We start from the raw sequence: 10,902 nt of genomic DNA, 5'->3' as shown, positions 1-10,902 counted from the left end.
GGACTCTGTCCTTTAACATGTAGTCACTGGAAATTGCAATCCTGATGGAATTCAGTGTTTTTCATTTGTTGGCCCTGGCAGCTGTGCATTAGTAAAATAAATAAATTACATAAACAGCAGCATCTGTTCCAGTCACTAGAGGCTTATGGCTGGAGTTATTTGCATTGGATGGGAGGAGAAGCTGTAGTAGAGGAGCTCAGTTTTCCAGAGCAGAGATTAGTGGAATCACTAGGAATAAATATGTAGAATTGTGTGACCTGTGGGAAATATCTCACCTGCCAAATGATGACACTAACTAGTATTAAAGTCTCAAGTCCTCTAGCATCTATTCTGCATTATTCATAGGAGTAGGAATATTCAAAGACCTAATATGGTATCAGTCTGTATCTTATTAAAAAGAAAACCTGTGGCGTAGTTGAGAACCTAAGCCTGTGGGGGTTCTTTTTTAAGTTCATTATTCTTGGCTCCAGGATACCTTACCCTGTATATGTATATGAATAGCATAAGAGTGTGTGTGTGTGTGTCTGTGTGTACATATATATATATATTTGTGAATATACACAGCATTCTTTGTGTGCATGTGTGTGTGAGTGAGACTGGATAACACATACATGACCTTACACACTATAGTCAAGATGGTCTTGTTTTGATAACTAAGCAATAAACGTATTGAGTAGCTGTGATGCACAGAACGTACAACAAGGTGATCTAATAATGCCTCAGGATTCAAACACCATCAATCTCTCCATAAGCCTGGAAGAGCAGTCACAAAGTAGGTATTCCTATACTGTATTCTTACCTGAGAAGTTAATCAATGCTCTGTTACCGTTCTTAAAAAGATGGGAAATAAATTCTGAATCAGCCAGACACATCTAACTTGCCATTCCAAAATGACTGGGGGAAGTAGTATACAGCTGTAGGAAAAAGTGGCAGAACGAACCAGAATATTTCGCTTTACTGGAATCCAGAAACTCAAATGGAAGTTGCTTATCGGCATTGCAACTGTAGCCAGAAATACATACTAATAAATAAATATTAAAATTGGAAGGAAAACAAAATTGAAGTTTATAGACTTCTGAAAATGATTGTGCTGCTGAAGTGCTATAGTTGTGTGATGCATGGTTGTTTCAGTTGGCAAAATCAGATCTGTGAAACTATTTGTGGACTGAGTACTAAGCACTTAAGAAAAGAATTTATGGTAGTTAATCCATTCCTAGCTGGAGCCTGAAACTCAGGGGAGAGCTTCTTTTGACAGAAATTGTTCTCTTCTGGGAAGGTAACTAGTTTCTTGCTTCTTCAGGTTCTTTTGCAGACACCCCTTTGGTTCTAATCATAGCAATCAGAGATTCACAGAAACACAGAATCATTCAGGTTGGAAGATGTCTCTGGAGGCCTTGGTGGCCTGCTCAGAGCGGGACCAAATACATTAGGTTGCTCAGGGCTTTGTCCAGTTCAGCTTCAAATATTTCCAAGGGTGGAGATTCCACTGGGCCTTTGTTTCAGTGTTAGACTGCCTTCATGGTAACAAAGGTGTTTCTGATGCCTAGTGGGAATTTCCTGTGTTCTAACTTGTGCCCATTGCCTCTTGCCCTGTCACTCTGCACCTTCAATAAAAGACGAGGCCATTCTGCTGACTCACACTCAACTTGTTGTCCAACAGGACCTCCAAGTCCTTTCATGCAGAGCTGCTTTCTACCTAGTTGGCTTCCAGCCTGTCCTGTTGCGTGAAGTTGTTCCATCCCTGACACAGAACTTTGCATTTGTCCTTGTTAAATTTTACGAGGCTCCCATCAGCCCATTTATCCAGGATGCAGAAATCTTTCTGAATAGCAGTCCTGCCCTCCAGTGTAACAGACATGCCCTCCAGTTTGGTATCACCCACAAACTTGCTGTGCAAGTGATCAGTCCTATCATCCAGGTCTTTATTAAAGGTGTTAAACAATATTGATCCTCGTATCCATCCCTGCCTGAAGGCACTGCTAGTAAGCAACAGCTAGTTGGATTTTATACCACTGATCCTAGGTAGCTTCCTGGGCCAAGCCATACAGCCAGTTGCAATGCCTGGCTTCCCAGGAAAGGCACTGTCAGACCTTCAATGCTTATTCCCTGAATTTTATTCAGTAGAGTCTGTGGCATCATTTTTCTCATAACATAAGCACTGTGATCAATGAAGTGATCTGGTTACAGGTTTAAAGCAAGCCAGTGAACAGGAGGTAGCGGTACTGTGAGGGATAGTATCTGAAGCCCAGGAAGACATGTCAGAATGCCTTGCTAGATCACTGATTGTTGCCAGACAGTGGTTGTAAGGCGACAGTTAAAATGGGTTCAAAGGGGAGTAAATAAAACGGAGGACAAGTCCCACTGATTATAATTGATATTGAAAAAAGTACTCCTGGTGCTTTCTGTGGCTCAGAAAGTTTCTGAACTGCTTATTGCTGGAGAGAGAGGTTACTTAAGCTATTTTCATTCTCTTCCAGGAAGTACTATTGGGTATTGCAGAAGATTGGATATCAGGCTGGACAGACCCATCTGTGTGAGCCATTATAGAGCACTTGACTTCAGTCTGTTTCAACATTAAAAACGGGGAAGTATCAACAGGCGAAGCAGTAGTGAGGTAGAAGTGGAAGGAAAGAAGATTTTAACTTTGTTTTGATATCCAGAAGGAAGCTGAGAAGGTTGAAGGTTCCCACTCTCTTTTTCATCCTTGAGAAACATCAATTTATTGCAAGCAGTAAGCGCGGAAGAGAAAGAAGCAGAATATGGACTATTTAGAGTAATTTTTACAGCTCTAGGAAGAATTGTGTTTACCAGTACTGTCTAAGCACTGAATGTCAGTCAAGTCAGTCAGATGGATATGTGTGGGTAAAAGGGATATGGGGAAATTTGAAGGAACATGAGTGCTCCAGCAAAGGCTTCTTCAACTTTGTGTGAGGGTGCTTTTCAGTTTTCAAATTATACCTCAGTCTGGTAAGTAATTTTCAGGCTTGCTGCAGTGAAAGTTGTTCACAGGAAAGTACAGTGCAGCCTATATTTGATTACTAATTGGTTGGCATTTATCTCTCCACTTTTCTCAATTTTGTATTACTGCTGGTCTGCAAAGAGCATCAGTAATGTGGTGAACATCACAGACACAGAAATTAGGAATTGCAGTGTGAAGATATTTATTGTGTAATAACCAAATTTGATAATAGCAGCTATTTGAAATAAAACTATAAATGGTTCATATAAAATAATTCTGGTTTTAAGGATAGTGAGCTATATAATTTAGTAGCACTGGGAACTAACTTTAAAAGTTGCTGTGGCTAATGCTTTTTTCATACCAATTTCATGCCGTTAAAAATCCACCAGCATTAATGGAGTTAATCCTGATTTTCACTTACATAAATGCAAAGAAAGCTCAGCCTCCATGATTTTTTACATAGTTTCAAGTGTGCTTGGAACTGCTAAACCCACTTAATTCCACATAAAAATAAAGCTTAATGCAGAGAGATCTAATTGTTCTTATTTCACATGTAAAACTCTATGGCAAACAACAGAACAATGATATACTTTGACACTTTAGATTTGCAATAGTGGTTGAACATTCAGAGGCTTTTTGAGCTGTCTTTTTATCAATGAAAAGTCTGTGAAAACACTTAACTAAATATTAGCTTGTATTAATGTAATCCTGTCCACTGGCTTCCAAAGATGATGGAAGTACTAACTGCCTGTATCAAAGGGAAGAAAAAGCATTTGATTTTAAGACATAAATCAAGTCCTTCGTTTCTGACTCTTTGATCAGCTTTGCTTATACGGGCACATAATCTGACGCCCTTTGTCATCTAATATTCAACCGCTTTCCTCTCCCTCCCCTTAGTATTGAGCTTTTATCAAGGCCAGATTATTTTTTTTTCTCTCCAGGGACTAGTCATGCCTCATTCATTTTCCTCTCGAGTGTTTAGAAACCCTGTTGCAATGTTAAACCATTAGGAAATTCCCACTTCTTGGAACATCGAGTACATCCTGTTTTTGTTACTAGGCTGCCGCTCTATGGCCATGTGCATAAACTACAGGTTTAGTTCCACTGAAGTAAACTGCCGGAGTTTCTGGGAATGTGTAATAGAACATCTGGGCTTCATGTTCTGCAACGAGAGTATGGTTACCTTAAAGAGGACAAAGGAAAATACTACCATTTCACCTGTAGAAACCTACCAGCCTGATATCTTAAATACATTACAGACTATCTTTTTATCATTAATATGCTTACTGTAGTACCCTAATACATAGTTTATCACTATGCTGCTTGCCCTGGCTGTCTAAAATAATGCTATTTTGAATTGGATTTTCAAGTGAGAGAGTAGTCAGTCTTTTATGCCAGAAAGCAGAAGGATATGCTTTCTAAATACCCTGGCTAGGAAATCAAGTAGATGCTTAGACTGATACATGCCTGATGTCCTTGATAACTGTGAAGTTTTGATGTTTTTGAATCTGTGCAATAAGTAGGTAATGAACGTGAATCAAACCATGTTTTAAATGTAGAGGTTTATATGTAGCCATACACAGTAGTCTACAAATAGGTTAAAGGGGCATCTAAACTTCTATTAAGAATTTTTTCACTTATGCAGCGTTAGAATATGCTGCCTGGTAAGTTATTATATAACTCACTATTTTCACATCTGCTTGTGAAAATTGAGAGGATTGAAATTTAGCAAATCTGCCTTCTGGAGTGCTGTGAGCAAGCTGTAGATTTGTCTGCCTGTAAGCAATTCTGCTTCAGTTTTACAGCGGCAAGCCCTGTCACAGCCAAAACTCATGTTGAAGAGGGTGGGAATGGCACTGTATATCTGTATGATATTATTCCTTATCCTTGGGCAATTTTGCATGTTTCCATTCAGAAAGTGAAATTAGAGCAAGCTTGATATGTGTTTCTGACTTTGTCTTTAGCACATCCAAGCTAAGAGGAAAACTCCAATGTTGGTGGAGATCTGATTTCTTGCAGGTATTAACTTCTAAAGAACACAGTCATTGGTTGATGTCCTGTCAGTGATCATCAGTTACTACATAAAATATCATAAAGGCTTCAAAATGATACTATTTTCTGTGTAAACAATACCTACTGTTCAAAAGCAATCTGAAAAATTAAAGTCCAAAGTGAAGGAAATTCATTCAGGTGAATCAAAGAGGTCTTACTGGCCAGAGAAGCCCAGCAGCTGGAAAACAAGCTCAAAATTTTTAATATGTGTTTTCCTTTGAATATTCTCCTATATGCACTCCTGGGTTTGCTGGAGGGCAGAGTGGAAGGAGGATTGTTAAAAATTAAACAGCGCACTCTTACTAAAATAAAAATCCACTGTACAGTCATCATTGATTTAAACTGAAACAGGTGCTGACCTTTGGCCATGTTAGTAACATTGTTCCAGACAATCTCTACAGCATTTTAATATTTTGTGCTAATGTAAATTAATAGTATGACAAGGACAAAACTTCTTAGAATAGTATTTTCCAGGATGTTCAGTGATAAGGCACCTTTGGTTTCTAAATGGAACCTGCTGTTAAAAGTGCTAATTAGTTCTGCCAAGAAGGTAACAGTGCCTATGCCCTAATAAACCAAACTGTAATATATATTACGAGGCTCTGAATGCCACAGTTATATCTCCCCATTTATGAATATTACAAGTAAAATTTACAACAGGAGATTCAGAAGGAAGGGGAGATCATAAAAAAATATAAAGCAGGATCTCAGAAAGAAGTTGGATGAGAAACAGCTTGGGTATGGGAACTAAACCAATATAAAAGGAGATTAAAAATTACCACATTTTCTAAAGTATTTCCACAGCAGTCAGTGCAAGCAAAAGCAATGTAAGAAGTGAGGCTTAAAACCATATGCTGAAGTTGCAAGTGACAATATTGGAATAAAAGTATTTTTAAAGAACAGGCATGCTGACCAAATAGCTAGAGGCTGGAATGCAAAAGAATGCAAGGCTGCCTGAAGCGTGATGCAGGCAGTGCAAGATCCTCCTCTGTATTTTATTTGTTGCAGTAAAACACCAAGGTCCCTGGAGTACCAACTGGTGCCATGTACAAACCTAGCAAGTGCTGCAGTGCAGCAGTCTTTGACGCCTAACACATGCAGCTGAAACAGTGAAGTCTACCAGCAGGGCTAAAGAGTGAGATTTAGAGCAGTAAACAGTGAGAAAACATCAGCAAATTTTCTGTCCTGTGGCACTGTGTCAGGTACATGCACAAGAAAATTATGTATGCAGAGGCTAGCAAAAGCTAGGTTAGTTTGCAAGAATTAATGTAACAGTTGATTGAAGATGGTGAATTGAACTGCAAACCCAACCAGGTCCTGTAACAGTCAACACAGTTTTTGAGCTGCTGTAATAAACGGAATTATTTACTTCACATGAAGATATTAAAAATGTCCATCTGGTACAAAGTGTTGTGTTTTTTTCCTCCAAAACTTTTGCACACATTCATTGCCATTTATTATTATTTTTCTCCTGTGCTCTTCCTAAACGGTTGGAAATGCCAATGCACTGTATTCCAGATATGGCTGCAGCAGGGCTGTATAGATTATTTATGCTGCTGAATTCCAAACATAGAATGAAGCTGGTGAAAGGGTCTAGAGAACAAGTGTTATGAGAAGCGTCTAAGGGAACTGAGGCTGTTTAGCTTGGAGAAGAGACTCAGGAAGGACCTTATTGCTCTCTACAGCTGCCTGAAAGGAGGTTGTAGGCAGGTGGGTGTTAGGTCTCTTCTCCCAGATGCAAGCAACAGGACAAGAGGAAACTGCCTAAGTTGCGCGAGGGGAGGTTTAGGTTGGATATTGGGAAGAACAACTTCACTGAAAGGGTGGTCAAGCACTGAACAGGCTGCCCAGGAAGGTGGTGGCATCACCATCCCTGGAGGCGTTTAAAAAACACGTAGATGTGGTGCTGAGGGACATGGTTTAGTGATGGACCTGGCAGTCCTGGGTTAATGGTTGGACTTGATGATCTCAAAGGTCTTTTCCAACCTAAATGATACTATGAAATATGACCCATGGCTAGTCTCAAAATGCCACTGTCTTTGTTTTTACAATGGCATCATATAACGGGCCTGTATTTAGCTGCATTAGACCTATTGACCCTGGCTCTGCTTCTGAGACAGTGGATGTCCAAAACTGATTATGTTTTTTTGAAGCAAAATAACATGCCCTCAATGTTATAGAAATGTAAAAATGTCTTAATACTACCGAGTTATCCTAATCCGAAGAAAAGGGCCTTCTCTTCCTTGTGCATCTAAATCATTCACAAGGGGAAAATGCTTATAAAACCAAATCAGCCTTAGTGTCAAGACACAGAAATATAAATAACTGCTTTTACTTTGTCTTGCTTTCTTCTTGTTCTGTTTACTAGGAATGAGTTAGTCAAACAGATTCTGTGTATTTATTTTATCACAGTGCCCAGGTGAATTCGTTATATCCATAATCCTGCTGTGCCAAAACAGAAAATGCCTAGAGGACCCAAATCTAGTTTCCCAGTTTTCTTGTCCCTTGCCACTGAAGACCTTGGGCAGCATCATTGAACTAGCAAGGTTAGAGCCCTAGAGAGGCAGAGTTAATTACCTGCTTCTACCGTCCCTGGTGAAATGCTATTTCACTTTTCTGTATTTCAGTTTCTACATGCATTGTATTTCCTTACTCTTGGTTTTATTTTGTGGGGGGGGTTTGTTTGGTTTGGGTTTTTTTCCCCCTGTTGTTGCTTTGTTTGGTCTTGGTTTTTTTCTGTATTTGTCTTGACAGTAAGCTCTTCAGTGTGGGAACAGTGCATCCATCTAAAGGGCCAAATCTGAGTTGGAAGCTCTTTGTGTTGCTATAATCATGCTAATAAATTCTTTAGCTGAGGTACTCTAGCTCACTTTATCACTTTATTTTACTAAACATAGTTCCTCACGGTGCTTCTTCTTCTCTAATATTCTGTTTCAGTAGGGATGAGCAGATTAGAAGGAGCAGGACACCTGCCACCACCCTTGCAAAACAGTGGAGGTCATGGTCAGATTCAGTTAAGAACAAGAACTTTAGAGACACTGAAGTTAGTATCCCTTTCAGCTACCCAGTGCTCTGCCCTCTCTCACCTCAGATCAAGTTTTTCATTGAAATATTCTTCTGTCTTGATTGTCCTGCTTTGTTTAATTATCTGTACTGTTTGTACTATTTCTTTTCACATTATGTCTATTAAGCTACTATTTCTTTTCCTGTTGGTTTGACTGCAAAAGTCTTATCCTGAATATGCATGGAATCTAGTACAACCTTCCGGCAGTGGTGAATCTCCAATACTGTCATTTAGAAAAGATATTTTGTGAACACTATAAACACAGTAGTAAATTTATTAAAGTATAAAGAGAAAAATTGCTCAATACAATGCAACACTTCAGGAACACATTTTGGTATAGCTCTCAATCACACACAAACATGAAGTTATACTGTCTGTCATAAAAGAATTGAATGTGATAAATTCTGTGAGCAGTATATTAAATCTAAGGCTCAAAAAGCTAGCCACTTTCCAGTAACAGCTCCAGGAATCTGGCTTGATTTCCCTTTGGTCTTGTATTTAACAAATTGCCGTGAAATTATATGGGTGTTCTTTTTTCTTCTCTTCAAAACACAGCTTTTTGAAACTTCACTCTTTAATATTTTCTGTTCACATCCTAATGGATAAATATTCACATCTCAGAATTTCCCACAGCTAGCTGAAAATGGCAGCACTGTTATTTGTTAGAAAACAGGCAAAGGACTGAAATGGAATGTCATTATTGCCCCATAAATGTGATCTCATCAAATCAATCTGCAGGTCCAGAAAATTCATAGTTCTTCCATTGGATTGCTTCAACACTGTGTGTTTTGTGGATAACATGAGAACTTACGTGGCTGATCCAAAACCAGCTAAGTTGGCAAAAAGACTCCATTGTTTTCATTGTAATTCTTTGGAGTATGTGTCCTCATCTACTGACACAGATTGAAACAGGCGTAAAGAAATAGCAGTACCCAGCTCCTGTGCCTGCTTACAACATGGGAAAAGCACTTCTATTTCTGCTGGGTTTTTTTAAATGAGAGAATCCAATCCTGATGTAGAAGGGAACTTGCCAAATTAAGTAAACAATGCAGCAGGACTACAGGAGAGTGTTTACACTGCATGTCTAGAAGTAGGAGGACTGAATTCACAGCCTTTGGGGAGGATAAGCAAGAGTAGCTTTAAGCTGTCTTTGTACTCCTCTGATTCTGGGTTGGCTTGGTGGTCTGAACTGGCTTCCAACTGGTGCTGAAGTTCTGTCTCTGACAGCTCCGATTTTCTATGTTTTGCAAGATGCTTTTGAATGAACAGCCTTTATACTCTTTATACCTTTTTACTGCCACCAGCAACGACTTCGCCAATTGCAGAACACTCCAGCTATCTTAACAGTCATAAAGTGGGTAGAGCACATTTGAAGACATTTAAAGTGCACAAGAACTACTTCACTTTTATCGAGATGTCCTAAATAATTTCTGTGAGGCTTACTTGGGAAGCACTGTGCTGATACAGCTCTGTCGTCACTGTTACAGTTTGTCGCTAAACTGGCTCCCAAAAATAACAGGAGAAATGCAGAAGACATGACACTGGAAGCTGTAGTGAAATCTACACAAGACTTCTTGTGATCAGAGTCAGTGTGGACCATATGGGCTCATCGTGAATGTGCTAGAATATTTATTATACAAAGAATAAATATATAATCACAACTTTTCATTGTACCCAACAAAAGAGTAATGTAACTGGGAGAAAAGTGAGGAATTAATCGAATGTGTGGTTGAGGTCACAAACATAAGAACTGTGATATGAAATGTAAGGCCAGAATTGCTGTGAAATAACAGACATCTGAATGTGTCTTTTCATTCTTTTTATTTCCTGGACTAAGGTATTAATGATTGGGGGATGTCTGGGGCATTTAGAAGCCAGAAATAAACTAGAATGTATAGCAAGTTTGTCCTGACTCTCCCTTTTCTACTGCTACCTCTTGCTTCTTTGTTGTCTTGTTTCCATCTCCCTGTTCTTCAAAACTGCTCTTCCTCATTAGTGATCATGTCAAAGTCCTGCACTAATTAGAAGTTTTACAAGACAATCCCTGTAGATGATTTCTGATTCTACCATTTCTCTTGATTCCTCACTAGGCTTTAATAAAAGTGATACTTCTGGTAGTGTCAGAATTTCCTGCTTGAAATAAGCTTTCAAGTAGTGCACATGTATTAGCCAAACTGACTGAAGACAGAAGTAGTATGAGAACTGGGAGGCCTTTTAATGTATATTTTCAATAGAAAAAGATACATGTGACAGAACTCTGCAAACAAGACATTAGATATGTCCAATGGGCATAACTTTTAAATGTTTTTATTTGGTTCAGTGGAATCTGTTCTGTTTTCTTTCTCAGAGTGCCATTAACTTCTGTTTTTCCTATTTCTTCTTGGCTCACTGTTTGTATTCTGATATCACTTCACACAGAAAAAGATTGCCTCTTGGAGAGTTCAGTTATACACGCTGTTCGAGTGATCCTGACAAGGATGAATGCTAATGAAAATTGTCCATCCTTTGAACGTGATTTGGATTACACTGCAGAAATTACATGTCAATGTTGGATAGAGCTGTATGGGGGATATACACATGAAATACAGGGTTATATGTGGACATGATTTGTCATTCTCCTCTTGACACCACTCATTCTACGTGCCTGTTCTTTATTTATAGGCAAGAAGCATGCTGACATTTCAATATTCCTTCAGCTCAACAGTTCAGAGTACAGTCACAGCAAGAAAAGCAACATGTGTAACCGTGAATAGCCTGAGATTAATTTCACTGGATTTTCCAAGAATTCAATTTTAAATTGAAAGGTAAGCCACAATGCTAATTTTAC

Source organism: Falco cherrug, chromosome 1, assembly GCF_023634085.1.
Source record: "Falco cherrug isolate bFalChe1 chromosome 1, bFalChe1.pri, whole genome shotgun sequence".
Classification (NCBI taxonomy): Eukaryota; Metazoa; Chordata; class Aves; order Falconiformes; family Falconidae; genus Falco; species Falco cherrug.
This window is presented reverse-complemented; position numbering follows the sequence as displayed.